Source organism: Anastrepha ludens, chromosome 4 (assembly GCF_028408465.1).
Source record: "Anastrepha ludens isolate Willacy chromosome 4, idAnaLude1.1, whole genome shotgun sequence".
NCBI classification, from domain to species: Eukaryota; Metazoa; Arthropoda; class Insecta; order Diptera; family Tephritidae; genus Anastrepha; species Anastrepha ludens.
In genome coordinates, this window is record NC_071500.1 from 120091568 (window position 1) to 120112798 (window position 21231).

General features: G+C 37.4%; 1 protein-coding gene across 1 annotated transcript in view; it reads left to right on the forward strand.

Annotated features, from left to right (window-relative positions):
• Positions 1-14606: 14606 nt before the first annotated feature.
• LOC128860894 (bicaudal D-related protein homolog) overlaps positions 14607-21231 on the forward strand; it is a 111121-nt gene continuing 104496 nt past the window's right edge. The window contains exon 1 of the mRNA XM_054098687.1: positions 14607-14927. The gene's annotated coding sequence lies outside the window, so the exon portion shown is untranslated. The remainder of the gene's footprint in view (positions 14928-21231) is intronic.

Sequence of the window (21231 nt, forward strand, 5' to 3'; positions counted from 1 at the left end):
CATTGTATTAACGAAAACAGCACATTTGTATATGGAGTATGACAGGGTCTTACAATACAGTAGTGAATAACTCCTTTACGTTAACTTTTTTTATGTCATCTTTGATATTTGTTACGGGATAGTACAAGTGATTATCAAAATGGTCGATCTTGAAGAACAACTTATCACAGATTTCGTTATTCTTTTGGTGGAAATAATCGTCCGAATTTTTATTTATTTTTGTATATCCATTTATTAAATACTATCTGCCACCCAATAACGTTCAGTATTATATACGATTACACATTCAGAAGAAAATAACCTCATAAGAACTTCCGTCGGAGATTATTACATTATATTAAATGGTACATGTTTTTTAATCCACGTGGAATATTGTTGTTGGATGCGCCTGAATTTGGACGAATAGCAAGCCGATTGTTGTATCTGTGACTAATATAGCCATATAGCGTTTGCTTTTTGAACCACCTATTTTTTTAAGAATGAAAACACAAATGACATGTCAAATGTGTTCATCATTTACTTAAAGGTTTGACATTTACGAAATGGGACGCTATAAGCTTGAACAAAATTGGGAAATATTGAAAACCTATTTCCAAAGTGGTGAGTCTTCTTCTTCTTTTTTAATTTTCACATCGGTGGCTACGTCAATAAGCAAAATTGTCGGATTTGGGGATCGGAAAATCCACACGTTACTGTAGAGAAGCAAATGCATCCAAAACGAGTCACTCTTTGGTGCGGTTTTTGCTCTGGCGGCATCATCGGGTCATTTTTTTCTAAAATGAGCGAGGAGCCGCGGTTACAGTAAATGGCGAGCGTTACCGTGACATGCTCAACGAGTTGTTTCCAAAAATTGAAGAGAACGACATGGATGATATTTGGCTTCAACAGCACGGTGCAACTTGTCACACTGCCAAAGTTACACTCGAACTTTTGGCTACCGTTTTTGAAAACCGAATAATCAGCCGAAATTCCGATATCAATAGGCCGCCTCGGAGCTGTGATTTAAGCCCGTTGGACTATTTTTTGTGGGGAGCCGTTAAGGACAAATGCTATGCGAACCATCCAGAGACGATTGATGCTTTAAAACACGAAATCGAAGTTGCCATTCATGAAATAGGAGCCCAAATGATCGAAAATGTGCTTAAAAATTGGGTTGAATGGCCTACTGTAAAGCCAGTCGTGGCAGTCATTTGAACGATATTATTTTTTATTCATAAAAGACAATTTTCAATCTTCAAAAAAAAAAAAAGTTTGAAAAAATATTAATTAGTTTTTTTTTTTATAGCCGATTCAAAAAGCAAATTACATGGCCCACCCTGTACATTAGCTGCACAGTTCTGCAATTTCTGCTGTCCAACAGTAGACTGGTTCGCTGTTGCGCTTGTTGGGTCTCGTTTTGGACATGGCTGCGTCCATGCTTCTGTTAGGTGTCTCATTGTTTGTGTAGTTTTCTCAGATGCATCCCCTACGAGAGTTACATCTGCCAGCGTGATTTCAATATTCTCATCTCTCCATTGTTTTCTCTGTGTACCACGTGTCGTAGTTATTTGGAGACCTTTCTTCGCCGTGCTTTCTGATTTTACAAATTATTGCGAGGGAAGCACTGCGAGTGTAGTGCTGGCTGACGAACCATTTCGTGTCGCGAACAAGACTAGAACTCAAGAAGGCAAGGTCGATTATAGATCCCGTTCCCGCCTTTTGATACGTCTGTTGATTTCCTGTGTTCATCAAGGCTATATCTAGCATGGCGAAAGCTTCTAGCAGGGCTTGCCCTCTAGGGTTTGTCCGTGTGCATCCCCAGTTAACAGCCCAAGCGTTAAAATCACCGGCAACGATGACAGGTCTATGCTCCTTTACATCCTGGGCGAGGTTCTCTGGGATGCCTATTGATGGGAGGTAGGTAGTAGCTGTAAATGCATGTGCCTTCAACGCGCGCACGTATAAATCCGCGGGCTGCATTACGCTCATCAGTTGGGACTTATTTGTTCCACAATTCCAAATAGTTGACTTGCCTGTTGTGTCAGAGGCCCAGCCGTTACCTGTTTTGTGTTTATAGGGCTCACTAAGTATAGCAACATCTATTTTGTGTTCCCGTATAGTCTGCTCGAGTAGGTCCTGGGCGCTTTCACAGTGGTTAAGATTGAGTTGCAAGATCTTCATTTCTGCCGAATTTCTTTAAGAGCTCTCAGATATTGAGAGCACTTGCTGCTGGTCATTGCATGCGCCATGCCGCTTGCCTTTTTCTTCGTGCACATTATACAGCTTGCTGTTTGTGTGCAGTTTTTGGCCTGGTGATCCTTATTGCAACATTTGAAGCAGGTGTTACTAAGGTCAGTTTCTACAGTTTCTCCTAGGGCCGCCTTAACAGCTTCATGAACTTTCGAGGTATTTGAGTCGGTCGATCTTCCAGCTGACTCCTTGTATGTTATTACTAAGCTCCTTAAGACTTGGCTCTGTCTTAACGCGCTTCAAAATTTCGGCATATGAGATGCTACCAGCGCTTTTGACTACGATAGCGTCCTTACTTGGTGGTCTTCTCCGTCTTCGATTGCTTTTGGCGACGTTGTTTTCTGCTTTATTATCGTCTCGTTTGAGAGTATTCTGCGCAGAGCCCTTTTGATTCTTCTCAGCTTTAACCACCTCCCATTTTCCTAATCTTGCTTGCTCGTTCGTTTTAACCGGCGTATTTCTCAAGACTTCAACGTGGTTCGTTTTACTTCTTTTGGCTGAGCTTGCTGCGTCGTTATCAATTGCCCTCTTTGGCATGCAATCCATGGTACGCTTAATCAGAGGTGTTGTTTATACCTTTGTATAGAATAGCAGATATTGCTTCATTCGTCCATCTTGGGGCTTGGTTCCCCGGGGTAAGGACAGATCTACCTAGTTTTTTATGGAGCTCCGTTATATTGGTTGATTGATATTTCGCTTCGGAAGCTCCATGATTTCCACCAACTCCTTAACTTTATCGCCGATTGCTTGGCAGATTTCTTCAGCCGTCATCGCCTTCACGAAACCGAAGTGCTGCTTGCACGGTGACGCCGATCTGGTTCTTCCCGTGTCTGGTGGAGAGTGGGCCAATCTTGAGCTCCTTTGGAAGGGGTTTTTAGAAAGTTCGCCGTTCCCGTGTCTGATGGCGAGTGGGCCAATCTTGAGCTCCTTTGGAAGGGATTTTTAGAAAGTTCGCCGTTTCCGTGTCTGGTGGCGAGTGGGCCAATCTTGAGCTCCTTTGGAAGGGGTTTTTAGAAAGTTCGCCGCAGCCATTATTGCCAACTGCAATAGCTGTTGGAAACATTAGTTCGTGCACTTGAGATGCCATTTTTGCTGTCAGTTCAGCCTCTTCCGTAGTTTGTAGTTTGTCTTTGTTTGTATTAATATTAGTGTTCATGTTGTATGGGCCCCAACTTCTAAGTCGTTGTACATATCGATGGTTTTCGAGAAAAGTGACATAATTCAAAAATACAAAATACTGTGTTGGGTCAGTTTTCTAGATAAGGGACGCGCCATTCGATCACCTGACAAAACGACACTAACGCCATCTCTCAGAATTGCTTCAAGATTCGCTTATGACGCTTTTCCTGTAGTTGATTTTTGCTTTTAACGGCAAAACTCCGAATTCTGAGTTAATTTTGAGTTGTGTCGCTTTTCTCGAAAACCATCGATATACCTACATGCCTGTATATCTACATATGTGTGTGCGTACGCCCTACCAAGTGCAGTTTTGGGGTTAAATTCGTTTACTCCCAATGTAAAAAATAGATTTTTAAACAGTAAAAATCCTTAGCTTTCAAACATTTTTTCTTTCAATAGCTTGAGTAATCACGACAATTCTGCACTAAATTAAAATACATAATTTTATGTCGATGACTTAGAAGTAGATTTTGAGGAAGTTCAGATGGAATTAAATCCTTTGCACTCTCAAACTTGGCTGATTTCTCAGAAGATTGCACACTAGCTTTTAAGAAAGGTTTCGAGGTCGATGCTGTAGATATACATATATTTTTTTGTAATCCATTTCTTTATTCATTTAAGAGACATTTATGGAATGCACCTAGTGGTGCAACCATTTATTCTCTCTTAATTTTTGTCCTCTCTGATGGGTCATAGGGCCTCTAAAAAACGCGCCCACGATCCTTCGCGATGACTTGGACCTCTTTGAAAGATTGACGTTTCGAATGCTGGAATTCATAACGCTAAAGCTGCTACTTGGATCTAAGACATTTACTTTAAGCGATTTAGTTTTTTTCCAATTGATATTCAGCTTGATTTTCTTTGATTCTCCCACCAAATCGTTGAGCTTCTTCTGCATGTCGGAGTGCTTTGTTGACAATAAGCAGATGGCATCGACGTAATCTGGGTCTTGAATGTGTCCTGAGTAAAGTGAGAGCTTACTTTCGCGAGAAACATGAGAATTTCGATGTAGTAACCAATATAGGCTTCTAAAATGTATTCCTAGAGCTTTCCGTTTGGTGAAAATATGGATATTCCATGTAAGTTTGCCATTAAGATGCATGGTGAGATATTTTGGACATTCACATAATTTGGGGATAATTAAATTACTGAACTTAACGGGTGGGCAAGTTTTTGTCTCGTTTGGCTTAAGGCACCATTCTTTCAACCAATGAGTTATTTTATCCTTTCTGTCCTTTCTGGAGTTTTTGGCAAACCACATAGGGGTGGAGTCAATTGTGAGTATGGCAGTGTCATCCGCGCGCGTTCCAACTATTGTTTCTTCGGAAGCTGGTAGATTGTATGTATTTAGCAAGTATAGGACGGAGCCCATAATATTGCCTTCGCGTACACCATAGAACTTTCATATAGTTCAGACTGTTCTTCGCCTTATTTGACAAAAAATATCGATTTTCGAGGTAGGACTTAATAAATATGTAATAATTTATTGGAAGAGTGTATTTTATTTTATAGAGTAATCCATCATGCTAAGCGCGGTCAAATGCTTGAGATATATCGAGAAAAGCCGCTGTGCATATATTTTTTTTTTTGTTCAAATGCTTTGTTGTATGCTGTTTATAAGTCTATGGACTTGTTCGATTGTACTGTGTTTTTCCCCTTAAGCCGAATTGTTTATTTGGGAATATATTTCGGTCTTCAATTATGGGCATCATTATTTTGAGAAAGAGGGAGTTTTGAGTGTGAAAAGTGAAGCTATTTTTGTTACTTTAAAAACGGTGGATCACAAAGATTTTTGTTTTTTAACTTTACACTGCTTTTTGATGGAAAAAATACCGTTCAAGCGAAGCAATGGCTTAAAAAGTGTTATGGGCATAAGAAACAACAATAAAATGTTGAAAGAAAATTCACAAAATCGTCTTAAATGATCGAAAAGTGAGGTTGCCTGACTTAACTGGCATCGTCAAGATATCAAAAAGACGTGTTAGCTTGTAATATAAGATAACTCCTGATCAAACACAATCCTAAAATTAAATTGATATGGATACCGGGACACTCCGGCATTGTCGGTAATGAACTAGCAGGCCCAAAGTAGCATCTCGGCCTCCACTCATTACCACCAACAACGTCAACGTAAAAGATATCAACGACTTCTTAAAAAGTACACACCAGGCAAAACATCATAACCTGATATCACAAACTTCTAATTGGTATCAACGAGTTTACCAAAAGCAACACATAAACTGCTATTACTTAAAAAACGCTCAAAATTCACTTACCAGATTGGACCAAACACAAATTTTATGATTACGATTAGGCCACACCAAGCTCACAAAAACATACCTCATAGGCCCCATTATGCACCACACACCAGACTAATTCAACGCTATCCCCTCCAAATTTGTCCTTCTCTAACACAACAACGAACACAAATTTTCAATAAAGACAAACTTTCTCACCTCCTCTCTTACCCGAACTTCGAAAATATGCACAAAATCCTTACCTTCCTAGAACTCTCCAAACCTTATTACCGTATATGAAAACATAAATTCACAAGTCTAGCTATTCACACATACATGTATAGAATAAATTAATTAAACGTATTAATAGATATTTAATGTAGTATAACCTTAAAATAAGCCTAACTATGTACTTAAATTTAAACACATAGCATAGCTTAAGATCTTAGAAGCTATCTTCTCTTACAGTTAAACTTTTAAGTTTTGTAAACTTTTCTAACTGATATAAATAAATACTTTCGTCAAGTGTTTATCTCCTTTGAAGACATCTTATTTTACCTCTAATTGTCGCTTGAGATCGACCAGTGAAATTTTGGCCTTAGGAGTTATATAATTTCGAAATCTTATGCCATATTGGCGTCCCTGTCCTGTCATATAACTCGAGTCGAATGTATGCGAAAAGTTTTCATTGCTCTTCTTTCACTTCGTTTTCAAGACCCCATACTCTCATAGTATTCTAGATATCTGCTTAACAATTTTAAATATATGCAGCTTTGGATTCTTTGTCTTTATTTGTTATATTATAATTAAAATGTTTTCAAACTTTGATTTTTTTATCATAATTTTTTTAAAGAACATTGAGAGCTAAAGGCCTCTTCCTTAACGTTATCTCACTACAGCTGTGTATTAAAAAGCTACACGTATTACTTGGTTACTTTGTTACGTGGCTTACCTGTAAATATCAGCTTTAAGAAGTTCTTATGTCCTAGGTGCCTGCTTTAAGTGCAACTGCAGAAGATTTTTCGCAATTATTTGCGCTATGCAGTCGCCAGCGATTGCTTTCAACATTCTATTTTCCTTTCAGTTGACTGCTTACTTTATTATTTTTTCTATATTTTTTTCTTTTGCATTTATATACATACATTGTGTCTCATCGCTGTTGTTGCTATCACAACTTTTACATCTCTTTCGCAAAAACTGAGCTCGAGAGTTTCCTTGCACCAGAACAAGTGGCACATGTTCTGACCGCGCAACAAACTAAGCAATGTTAACACAAGCACACACCCAGGTCATATTGCACATACACAAATCTTGCACCAGCCATTTGTAGCCCAGCGACAATTGCCGTCATAAACAATCCAACTGCAGCAGCAATAGAATACCTGATAAGCATGAACATTCACCAAAGCCAACTGGAAATCGGATATCTATGTCAGTAGCAACAATTCTGGTGCATTTAATGAAATTCATACAAACCAAAAGAAAGATACATACAAGTAAAATACAATAGAAAGGATACATAAAATATAAAAAAATATAGTGCGCTTTGAGCAAGTTCATTTATCTAAATACATTTTAATTGTACATTTTTCCCAGCTGCATGCAAGTAAATGAATTGTGAGGTTTGACTTATAATAAAGGCTTAAACCGCCGTAAGCGCAATAAATTTAAGGTTTGGCCAAGAATTCAATCAACTGAGTCGCAAGCCGAACAAAAAATATAAATTAATCAAATTTTAAGATATCAGGCGTTCAAAAGTTTCATTCACCAAATAGAACAAGAAGAGAGATCTCTCAAATATGTAGTACCACAACAAGTGCATACTTATTGAATGCTTTCGGAGCAGTAAATGATATTTGTTGGTCTTGTACTCATTTATTACTTCTTAGAGAGCAGAGGAAGAGATCTCTCAAAACGAGAAATAAAAGAGTACTCATTCTGAAATGATTTTGGATCAATAACCGATTTTGACTTATTTTGGTATTTAAGTAATATTCGTTCTGGAACAGAAAAGAGGTTAAAAGGAATGATTCTGGTAAAAGATTTTTTTAATTTAGCGCGATGTCATTCAATTCGATTACCTCACAAGGGGAAACACTTTTTCTTGTTCTTCTTCAACTGTATTTAGGACTGTGTACTCTTTTATAACAACATTGGATTAAAGTAATTATACATTATTCAGATATATATATATTTTTTTACTCAGATCGTGAGCCGTAAATCCGGCACTCATACCATCTTTTTAGGGGTCTACCTAGTAGCCTCGGCATATTTGGTCTCTCTAGCACCTCTCCTTTCGCAAGTCGCCGGTCAGCCTTTATTTCGACATTTTGGCCATGGCCACTCTTCCACTTTCAAAGATTTGCTGAAAAAAATCGGCGATTTAGGTCGCATGAAAAGGTCATCGAGGACGCCAAACGCTTACTTTGGAGATCTCGATAAATAGAGTATTGCCTATTTCAATTCTCAAGGACTGTTTGATCGACCATTGTACATATACTTATATATTTGTTGGAGTATGGTATGCATAAGCTTTCATTTTCACAACGGCCGTCAAAACCATATTCTCAAATGGAAATTGTCAAGTATTTCAGGTCCACATATTGGACGTCATGATGGATGCCCATAAAAAACAAAAAACCCTTTTTGAAACGCTCTGTTGTACGAAACAGTGCGAAAAGAAGAAATGGTATTTGTTTTGACAAAGGCGTGCGAGTCATTATGCCTCATTCAAATTGCAGTTGAAGAAAAGTTCAAAACGTGCTTGCATCTTTTGTTGGTTGCTTGGCGACCTCCTCCTCCTATTTGTGGTTTACGTCTTGAAGTTGTTTCACAAATGGATTGGCCTATAGTTTTATGCACCTCCAAATGGCAGCCGGTTTTTACGAGAAGCGGTTAATCCTATCTAATCTATCTATTAATGCCACCGTACGTCGTCATCATCCTGTCCAAAGGACCACTGTAGAGGTAGCCATTTATCCTAACTTAATGACAGAAATGCACTCGATGCTTTGCCCAATGCGAATTGAGTACTGAACGTGGCGCCTTCCCAAAACCGTTGCATTATTTGACAAGTATAGTTTCTTGTCTTTAGTTGTTTCCATTACATACTTTCGCCTACTCTTCCTCTTCACAATCATGTAAGTGCCCTTCTTTTTTTCGTTTATTCGCAGCAAATTCATATGCTTTGCCATGCCTGCCGAGGGGTGAGTGCTATTAGAAAAAACCTTTTCTATCATTTACTATTTTCTGTTTTTAAATCATATCGGTCGATAAGTCTCTTTTCCCCAATAGACATTACAAGATGACATTTTACAGTCAGCACTCCCGCCAGGACTGAAGAGGTGGTCTGCTAACTGTCTGAGGGGTCGACACTCGTTAGTGATTTTTCGAGACCAAATTTCTAAACAGAGGAAGATAAAGCAAGGTGTGCGCGAGGTGGCGTTCTTTCACCCCTTGCTTTCCAACTTCTATTGTATATATCGAAGCCTACTTTTAGATGAAAATCGACCGGTGATTTACACTACACTGACAGGCTTTAGCATTGCTGCCACAGCAACAACAATAACAACATTAAGTAAATAAAATGTTGGTAAATATTGTGTAGCTCGAATACAGCTGTAGTTCAACTGATGAGAGCATTTTTCGACAATTTTAAATTCCGAAATTTTTTTCAATTTTTCTGTTTTGCGTTGAGGTACCATTTAAATAAGGAAGAAAGAGGGAAAGAGGGATTATTTAGGGCCTCCATCTTCGGTATTTTGGGCTTCATTGAATCTTCTTTTTACATCGGGTGTTTTTTTAAAAGCTTGAGAACTTACAATGATAACATATATATATATATATATATATATATAATTAGCGCTTAAGCCCTTTTTGGGTGTTTCGTTGAGCTCTTCCCCCTATTTGTGATGTGAGTCTTAATATCGTTTCCCAAAAGCAGGGTCCTACAGTTTTAAACCGACTCCGAACGGCAAATAGTTATAAGGAGCTTTTTCATGACGGGAATAAAATCGGAGGTTCGCCATTGCCTGCCGACGGGCGACCGCTGTTAGAAAATAACTCTTTCTTATTATTTTTTATTATAATAAGGTAGGTAATTTCATGTCATTTATTTTTTGAATACGATATCCGGCATATGTCCGCCGGGGCTACGAGTTCCATGGTCAATTCGATCAGTCTAATAAATCTTTTGTCAAATGCGCTTTATGTCCGTCCTGTGCAGTCTTATTGGAACCAAATATCGCCAATGTTCAGTTGAATAATTTTTGGAAACCAAAAACTCAGTCAGCATAGCTCGATAGTGCTCGTCATTCATCGTAACGCAGCTCGTTTCTCATTTCGAAAGAAATAAGGGCGGATGATGCCACCAGAAACCCATCAATGCTAACATTACCACAATGCAAATGCAAGCATCGAAAGAAGGGTGAAACTTCCATTGAAACTGAAATCTTATTCCACCTTGAAAATTAATTTGACATTTCATTTTCTGGTTACTTGTTGAATTGATGATCACCTGCTTCACCATTTATTTTCTAATGCATTAGTTTTAACAAAAACTTGTCGACTTCTTGTGAAAAAAATATGTGTAAGACAATAATAGAAACATCAAAAATTGCAACTATCTGCCATTCGCTGCCATTCAAACTGAGCCTTAATTATATCAATAGAGTCGAAACAAAAACTTGGCAGAATAAAATCCACTACAGTTACCGAAACAAAAGGCCGCAATGGCACAGATAAGTACTTCACCCAGTCAATAATGCCAACAAAAATAAAGACATAGAAAAATAAACCAGCCCCCAAAGTTGCAACACAACCACCACCACACAAAACAATAACAGCAAAACTCTGGCCCTGTGCGACCCAACTTTTACGGCGTAAGGTCAACGCGGCAACAACAAAAATCAGAGCAACAGCAATAAAAACAGTAAAGCCGCATGTTCTTTTAATAAAATGCTTGACTTACAACAACTACTCGTATATGTACTGAGCTCGCAGTGGCACAATAAACCAACTGGGCGTGAGAAATTTGAATTAAATTGACAGCTGCATAGTACAACAACAATGAAGCTGGAGTCAATGCGACTGGGCTTGGTGAATGCCACACGAGGAACGGCCCATATGTGCATCTGTATGTTTGTACTTAGCAGGCATTGAGGCCAAAATACATTTTTGTATATATACCTATAGTACAATATATAGGTAAGTACATATGTACATACATATAATATTATTGGCCTTTAAAATAGCACTCTATTCTACCCACTGGTGCTTAGTTTATGTTTGGGCATTGACGACACAGCGTGGGAAAATGTCAACGCTGCTAAATTCCAGCATTACAAAAATGTTCAATTCTTATGAAAACTCTTAGAAAACCAGAAACACAGAATAGGAAAGAAATTTGGGCGAACCATAAATGCAACGGCTTAGCATCAAACTGCGACACATAAACAACAGTTTACGCTGCTTACGCCGGTTGCCAAGAGCTACATTGCGTGGCAAGTGTCAACAAGACGCCTCGTTATAGCCAAGAAGTGTCCAACAAATCGTTAAGTAAATTATGTTGTGGCCAATAAAAATCTTGTTTTTGCTTAATTAAAAGAGGAACCGCGACTCAATTGTAATGAACGCCGAAGGCGAGAGAAATGCGAAAAACCCCAATGCATACCAATGATTTATCTCTCTCTCGAGATAGAGATGAAGTCCACGTTTGTGAGAGAACGTGGTGCAACATAAGAGCTGAGCACCAAGCAATTGAAGTGGGAATGGGGCTATGACAGCGGCAGTAAAATTGGAAAATGGCAAAGTAAACAAAAAAAGAAAAACAGTGAAACAGTGAAACCGGGTCTACTATGAGGTCTAAGAATAAGGTCAATGAAGCGTGAAAATTCACGTTTTATGCAGAGGTTTGTGAGCGCGTAATACGGATATGGAAGAAGGGCGTTAAGGAGTGAGTGTGGGTCTCGTTTTGAATTTCAATGGCCAATGACCAAAAGGTAATCACAGTCATTCTGCAAGCTAGTGAGCGTTGGTTGTACTCATACGAAAAGGTAGTTGAATGAATTGAGGTGGGCGCCAAACTCAGTGACACAGTGGCTTACTTTACCACTTTTCAGATACAATATTGGAGCATATTTATAAAAACAACTTCAGCTCCTTTCGATTCAGCCACACCCTAGCGGTTAATGAACGAAACAAAACAATTTCTGTTGAATCCAACGTTTCGTATGATTTCGCAGCACTGCACTGTTTCTGTTTTGTCCGTTAGCAGAGAAACAAAAATTTTAAATACATTTTTGTGATGAAATAAAGCTTATCTGCTAATACTACCAAAAATACGAGGTGTGTTCAAAAAGGATCGCGAATTTCGTAGATTTCATGGGCCTCTTCAGTTTCGCGAATAAGAAAAAGTCACAGGGGGCTAGATCTGGGGCAGTACAGTGGCTGTGGCATCATTAGTGTGTTGTTTTGGCCAAAAAGTCGCACACAAGCAACGATATGTGAGCAGGGGCGTTATCGTGATGCAAGAGCCAATTTTTGTTCTTCCACAAATCCGGGTGTTTCTGGCAGATTGCTTCGCGCAAATTGCCGCATAACTTACATATAATATTCTTTATTACCGTTTTACCCTGTTGCAAGAATTCATGATGCACAACGCCCCTGCAATCGAAGAAAACGGTAAGCAAAACTTTTACATTTGCCCGAACTAGGCGCGCTTTTTTCGGTCTTTGTTCATGCGGCAGCATCCATTGAGATGATTGAGCTTTGGTTTCCACGTCATAACCATAAACCCACGATTTGTCTCCAGTTATGACCCTCTGGAGCAAATTTTGGTCGTCGCGGACAGAGTCCAACATCTCATTAGCAATGTTCATGCGATGCTGCTTTTGCTCGAAATTGAGCAGTTTTGGTACAAATTTTGCGGCGACCCGTCTCATGCCCAAATCATTGAAAAAAAATCGAATGGCACGAGCCATTCTGAGAACATTTTGTACCACCGATAAACGTTGCTTTGGTCCAAAGTAGCTTCTCCGTATGACACAGTCAACATTCGGAATGCATCCGCGCACTTAATTTCGTTTTTCACACAAAATTTGATACAGGTTCTTTGAGCCATCTTTTCAAAATGGCCGAACTCGTCGGCATGAGTGAAAGACATGAGTACCAACATATCGCCACAAAAAAATCGAAATTCGAATATACGTAACCTGCGAAAATTCAAAATTCGCGATACTTTTTGAACACACCTGGTATACAAATAGGAAATGAACGATTGAGTTTGATTGATAAGTGGAATCCGTAAAATATCTAATAATTGGAAGCACTGGACTAAGCATGACGGTTGTAAGCTAAGAGGATGAAAAAAGTTGCTTGAATATCGTTAAATTTTTGTATTGTATATTGTATTCACTTACGGAAGAGGAAGAAAATTACCATTTATTCTTTAGAAAGGCCAGCGCGAAGAATTTGGCTGCATTTGATATTTTTAACTGAAAAACTAAGAAATAATTGGTGCATTTTGTTGAACAATCGCTTACATGAGTACTACGAACGTTGGACAGATTAAAGATGTCTACACGCATATTCATGTGATATGTATTTATACCACCTTGATCAAAAAGTTCCCGGAATATATTTAGAAAATTTAACATCAAAATTATTCCTCAAACACTGCAACATTAAGTACGTTTAATCGAGCTCTTGAAACATTTCTGTAACTCTATTTTCTGTATAGCTATCAGAGCCGTCTTCGATTTTTTCATTTTTACTTTCGGTTGTTAAAACGCGTAACCCGTAGTGTTTTTTGGCTCGATCAAGCAGAAAAAAATCACAGGGAGCCATATCAGGTGAATTCGATGGCTATTGGATGGTATTCGTTTTGTTCTTCGGTAAAAAATTCACTGATAATGATGGCACTGTGCGACGGTGCATTATCATGATGCAAAATTCACGAGTTGTTTTCCCACAAATCCTTTGTGGTTTTCCTACTACGAAATTAGAGCTCATAAACTTTTTTACGTAGCTTCGATACCACAAGTCGACGTCTGCTGTCGTTAAGCGATATTTTTTTAATAGTATAACTTACGTCAGGTGAAATAACTGAATAACCGTTAATTAAATATTAAAAAAAAAATTATAATAAAAATTAAGTGTTAAATAGTGAAAGCGCGAATGGTACTGAATCTCCAAATGCAGTTTTTTCATTGCTTTTCCTTATTCGTCTTCTTCTTTTCTTTGTTTCGGTGCTGACGTCACAACCCTGGGATGGCACAATCTTTTATTCCACTATCTTAAAAATTTGGAAAAATAGTATGAGCAATACCACAAATATGATCGTGAGAAGCTATTACTACATTTGTATAATACTTAAACCAAAAATCAGTAATAGCTGTAAACAATCCACACAAAAATTGATCACTGTACCTCTCATTTTAGTTTAATGCACTTTGTTGCAAATAATTTTTTTTTGGTAATTTAAGTTTTACTCAAAAAGTTCTCTTCCAACGCATGTGTTTGCTTCTCTCAAACTCGTTTTAATTTTGTGGAATGTAAATTTATCTTAGCCAAACTAAACACCTGTATTTGGCCGATTATATTCACCCTTTCGCTCTCTCGCTCTCTCTCCTTCTCTGGAAATCTGGAAAATGTTTCTCTCTGCTCACTAAATGGTTTAGTGAAATTTTAGTAAGCCACCAAAGAAACGCTCGCTTCTACTGTAGCACTTCGTTACTTTGTCATTTAGATGAATTGTTGGTAAGAGAGACACTTTACATATATGTGTGAGTGTGTGTATGTGCCTGCGTACACTACTGTTTTTGTTACGTTTGTTGGTAGTTTCGTATAATGTTTAAGCCAAAACTCAACGGTTGACTTGGTTACTCACACCCGAGCGCCATAAGTGAGTGTGTGTGTGTAAGTGCTGACGGTGTTTTGGCTGTGTTTTCGGTCTCGGAATTTTGCCATTTCAGTTAATATCGAACATTTGCGCTGACAGTTGGTGCTGGCGGAAGAAATTTTCGAAATTGATAGTGATAAAAACAACAACAACAAAACAAATAGATATACAACAAACAAAAATATAAATAAAATCGTTCGTTACCATTGCTGACACCGTCGGAAGCTCTTTACCGGTCAGTGGTTATATTTACTATAGTATCGGGCCCTGAATTTGTTTGAAGGCTGTATTAAGTGCTCTATGCAAATAGTGAATTCGCGCACTATAGTGTGTGTGAACTGTGAAGACGTGCAGTAAGGTGAGAAGTGTGTGGTGCAAAAAAGGTACGAAAAAGGTGAAAATCTGCAACAACAACATCGTTATGGTACATAAGTAGCATTTCAGTGAAAAGCAATCAAAGTGCATGTCATTGCAGAATCAACGCGAAACTATTTTTTTTACTTCTACTTTGTTTTGTCAATAAATGTTGTCGTTGAAACAGTCAAACAGAACATCCGCGAGTGGCACGTGCTTGTGTACTATTTGTATATACAAATCCATACATATATTTATATATATATATATGAGTGCGTAAGATATAAGTTGTGAATAAAAATATTAAACTCAAATTGATAAAAAACTATACTGAATGATACGTTAAGACAATTGTGAAATAAAACATATAAAAAAATTGAATTTACATTATATTATTCTTATATTAATGCAAAAGAAAAGCTATCGAAAAAGTTAAAGCTGCGTATATGGGAAAATAAATAAAAATATATCCAGAAATGCAGCTTAAAGGTTTTTCAAATGTATGCGTGCACAATTTTTAACTCTAAAGCCAAAATTAAAAATATAAATAAATGAAAATGATCCAGATACACAGCTCTGCAAAAAAGATGAATAAAAATTAAAAAATTAATCTACACTGAGCGAAAAATTATTATAAAAAGTCTATAAAATATTGTTATGAAAATATGTATATACATACGTATTTCACTCAGCATATAGAGTCAGTTAAATAAATTTTACTGTTAGTGAAATATAGTTTGGTTTTAAACCAAAGAGTCTCACATAAGTCCTGGCACCTGTGCTTGCCTCTTTGCTTGTAATTAGAGATACCCATTTTCCAGCCGTCTTGGCTAAACGGAGTATTGCGTGACTGCCATTGGTAAGTGCAAAAATTTGAAACTCGAATAGTGGTCGCCCCTCGGCAGACAAGAGCGAGTGGATTCCTGCCTTGAAAAATCTGCTCATAAAAAAGCCATCTGCCGTTCAGAGGCAGCGTTAAACTGTAGGTCCCTCCATTTGTAGGAAAACATCCAGGGGCACACCCCAAAAAGAAGGAGGAGCTCAGCTAAACACCCTATAAAGTTGTATAGGCCAATTATTGATAGAAAGATAGATTTGAGGTTTGCACTTCGACCTCATGGTTTTTTGTGCTCTCTACTCATCACACTACCTCATCCAAACAGAGTTCCCTTTTAAACTTAAGATAGAGCTGGGTTAGGCTAAACCTATATGCATTTCCTCTAGCTGCAGTTAGTCGAGATGTCTCAACTTTCTCCGCGCTATAGTGCCCCGCTCAAGTAGAAGATGTATTGGAGTCTCAGGGAATTGGTCGAAAAACGACAAGAGTCAATGGATCATATCCCTTGTGAGAATACCCGTGAGCATTCTCAGTTTATCCTTACGGAGATTTATAAGTTTCCTAAACTTCTTTTGATTGTAACTGCAATAAAGATTTAGCCTGACATAGCCCTATAATATGGTGCCAGCTCCCTTAGCCTTAGCTCTTCCCTCTAAAGTTTATCCTTGATGGTGAGTTGCTACGTAGCAAGGAAGGGCTCGGGTTCTATTGGTAACGAGGCCACAAGAGATGAGCGCCAATTATATTTATCATATAATTTATCTTTATATAAATATTATAATTGACTTGGCCGAGCTCCTCCTCGTATTTGTGGCGTGGGTCTTGATGTTGTTCCACAAATAGAGGGACCTACAGGTTTAAGCCGACTTCGAACAGCAGATATTTTTATGAGGAGGTTTTTCATGGCAGAAATACACTCGGAGGTTTGCCTTTGCCTGCCGAGGGGCGACCGCTATTAGAAAAATGTTTTCTTTAATTTTGGTGTTTTCACCGAGATTCGAACCAACGTTCGCTCTGTGATCAAAGCTTAGCCATGTGACTAAGAGGGTTCACTTCTTCGGCTAATTGTATCTTGTACCTTTGTAGACTGGGATATATACGTGAATACCTACAGAAAGACTCCCAATTTTTGTGAACGGCATGGAATCGACTGATTGGGTCTATTCAACAACGTATAAAAGTTTTGTTTTGAATCTACTTCATAAAATCCTCATAACTCAGATTTTCATGAGAGATTTCATAGAAGAGATTCTTTCACTTGTGGGTAAAATAAATCATGGAATCGGAAGCATCAAGTATTAAAATAGATATTATTTTTTAAGCGATACGTTCTATATTCTTTTTTCAAGCACCTATCGCAAACGAGAAAATGAGGATATTCTCAAATAAAACACCCGAAGCTCAGATTAATTTTTCTCACTCCTCAATAGTAGGCTGCTGCTCCTTTCACAATTCGTAACGGAAAATGACTTTCAGTTGAGAATGAGGATGCATTTGCAGTACAGGTGTCATATTCTGTGGTTAGGATACGAAAAGTGATCTTAAATAAACCACAGAACTGGTTCCAAGTGTAGTCTAAGGTTTAAATCAAGAAAAATCTTAAATTAAATGCTCCAGATCTACTGAATGGTGAAAAGTAACACAGAAGCGGTATTCATTTATTTTACATTACCTTCGTTACATACCATTCACGATACGCCTTGGGCCAATCCCAATTGAGTCACATAACGTGGTCTGAGAGACGGTCCCTGAAATGAAATGGTTTAATATTTACAATACACCATTGAAAGTGCTAGTAAAAAGGCAACCCGATAGGGTAATAAATCATCTTATACGGAGCTAGTGAGACTGAACTGGGACATGGTAGCCGATAGCCCCTGCCTCATCTCATAGACCCACTAATTACTTTAGTTAAAAAAATTGAAAATCTAAAAAATCTAAAATCGGTCGCTGGGTCCGAAAATCCACATACTTTTTTTTTTTTTGTCATGTAGCTTTCGATACAACGCTAAATATTTTTTTCTTATAGATTTCAGATTAATGTAAAGAAGATAAATCATAAATATTTCCAATTTTTGTTAGCGACAGATTTTGTGCTTCATTATACCCGCCAAAAAATATTTTGCGTTTTATGTTCAAAGTTGCTTCACCCAAAAGCTTGTTTATTCTCATCCCTATCACTTTTTAGTTTCATGTAGTGCTACGCAAACTTCACATAATGAATGTTTTGTATGTGCAGAGTTGAAATTAAAAATAATTAAAAACAAATCAAATATTTAGAAATTGTCTATAAACAAAACTGAAAAGAATTCAAAGAAACTAAAAAAGTAAAATAATATAAATTTGATCACTGGTAATGACAACTGCATTAAAAAATGAGGTCCGCAAAGATGTAAATAATGAAAGTAAACTAAATTATTTCAATTAAATTAAAAGTTTGAAAATTGAAACTGAAAATAGAAGTCTGTTTAGTGAAAGGTAACAAGCATACATACGTATGTACATAAGTAAATACATACATTTATATATTAATATGGAAAGGGCCGTCTTTTTTCAAAACTGCTAAAAGGCAGTCAAACCTATTCCCAAAAATTCTTACATATATACATACATACATAAATATGTATTTATTTCAAAACCCAAAATGGTATGAAAAAAGTGAACAGTTGCAAAAGTGAATATTTTAAACGAGTGAAAATTGAGTAAACTCTGGAACTCTACAGAATTTCCACACACAAATTTTCCATACTCTTACAGCAGTTAACCGAAGTTTTTTTGTTATTAACTGAACAGCAGTCCGGCAAATGGCAAAAAAAAAACGCAAAACAAACACCGAATGATAGCCGAAAAGTTTAACACTTGCACGCCATAACAAAAGCGGGAACAGCAGCGACTAAAAGTGCAATGACAAAATAAAATACGAAGTGAAAAAATAGTAGCGAAAGCAAACAAAAATACATAAAAAAATATCAAAAATAAAAAAATATTAACAAAATAACAGAAACGGAATTAACGTAACGACGAATACACGAGAAAAGTCAACAGCGCATGAAGAACGTTACGGTGTGGTGTAGTGCAAGAGGGTGGGGAGCGGAAGACGCACTAACAGATAAAGTAGTTTGCAAAGAGTTTACATGTAGAAGATTGAGAATAAAGATAAAGGCAGATAAGGCAGTAGTAGTAGAAGCAGTCAGTAGCCATGATGCGCAGTTTTTAGAAAAGCTTAACAAAAAAAATTAAATTCAAAATTATTAAAAACAGACCAAGTTAATATTTCACTTGGAAAAAAATTGCTAGCACTTCAGAAACGCCCCCAAGTGCGCAAACTTTTTGTGCATACTGATTTTGTATGAATGAATATGTAAATTTGTATATAAGTTTGTGCCTTCTTTGTTGCACATTCGTGCGGGCTTTATCTAATATACTAACTCTGCATGCATTTCCTTTTATAAATAATAACTGCAAACATACATACATACCTAAGCACAGCTGTGTACTAACAATTGTATATAGAAAAAACTCATAAAACCACGGAATGCATCCTTGTCGCTCATAACCTTTTACCTTTACTAAACTTTGCAAATGTACAGTTAAACCACAAATACACGTTCACAAAGGATGTCCCTCAAGTCTCTCGATATAGCAAAATTTCCCTACGGCTCACCTTTAATGCGCCATAAAGCCATACGATAAACACACACCCACACACGCACGCAAATGCCAAGTGACAACAGGCACGTTGACTTCAAATGCTTTAATAAATTAAATTCCATCAAAAATGCATTTCCCTGCCAGAAACGCACTGCAGTGTGCTCTGTTGCGAAAAAGTGAGACCGAAAATGTTTTACTACTTGCATACATATTTACCTATGTGCATTCGTATGTGTGTGTGCACAATATAAACAGTTAAACGTGAAGTAAAAGCCGCTTAACGTGCGCTGACCTTCAGGAACCGCACCAAACTTCGTACAGAAAGGCAAAGAAAATGGAAAATAATAATAATAAGTAGAAGAAGAAGAAGAAGAAGAAGAAATGTATACCGCAACTGCAACTGCAACAGCACTGCATTCGATTTGGGGGACGTTGCCTAAATAGGCGTATCATTATTACCAAGTGGAACTAAACACTGTTGCCCAACAATATTGCAGACAAATGGTTCATGCGCCGTTTAGTCACATTTCTTTTCGCCAGGCATTATGAATTTTGTTAAGCTGAAACTCTCAAAAAATAAAGTGGTGGGAAAACACCAAACCGAAAAACTTGACAAACACTGCCTGCCAGCTAACAATTTCCATGTGACCTTAGTTGCCCTCAATATGGCAAATGAAAAAGGAATGCTACTTCATTTGGTAAAGCAACAATATTCTACTGTACTCCCCAAAGTGCAGAGAATATTGGTTACTTTGGTTTATTTTAATGCAGTTTCGGCTTTCAGCCTTTGCATTCGAATTTCTCACTTTCTTGTTACTTTCCTTCCATTGCTTGAAGCTGGCAAATAAAATTTACTGTAAGTTACAATTTCGAATTTACTGTGAATGTACTTTTATATGTTAGAGGACGTTAATATCCGTAGTTGGTACCCAAAATGATTGAATGGGAGATTGGGTCTTCAACGTTCCGCCATCTGTGTTTGTTTGAGTTTAGCAGGAAACTGCGTGCAAAAACAAGAAAAAAAACACAAAAAATTTCGCTTTTCTTGAAACATTTCGGTCCACAACTTTTCCACTTAGTTAACTTCTTACGTAGTTTTTGTTACATATATTCACGGTATATTTATTTACTAATACTTTTCATAACAAATTAATATTGCTTATTGATGAAAAACGCTTTCCAACCATGAATTTTTTTATGTCTGCAAACAAAGCTAGGGGCCAACTCTAGTGAATGCTCCAACAATTCGAACTTTACTTCATGGATTTTAGCCATTATGAAAATGCTCTTGTGGCATCGTCCTAATGAAAAAAAAAACTCTTTTGCAACTGGGTATTCGTTCACGCATTTTGCTTACAGCTTGTCTAAAAGGTTACAATAATATTCAGAATGTATTGTTTTGTCAGTTTAGAAGTAAACCACAAACAAAATTCATTTCGCATCCAAAGAAATTGATGCTGACACCTTCTTGGCTGATTTCTGAACACGAACTCGTTTCGGAGGTGATGAGCGAAGTTCACACCATTCTTTATCCTCTTGTTTTGAGAAAGGATCATGGCGATAGACCCGAGTCTCATCCATGGTGGTGAACCGATGCAAAAAATCCACTTTTTCCTCTCGAGAACGCTCTAAATATTGCTGAGAAAATCGTATTCGAAAGCGTTTTTGTACCATTGTTAGCGAATGCGGCACCCGTTGTGCACGCAGCTTTCTGAAACCTAATACTTCAGTCAAAATATTGCTTACACTTCCCAACGAGATGCTTAAAGCTTTTACTCTTTTAATCTCTTTCAGTCACTTGACGGTTTTCCTATCATATTTTCCTGTATTTTTTCTACGATTTC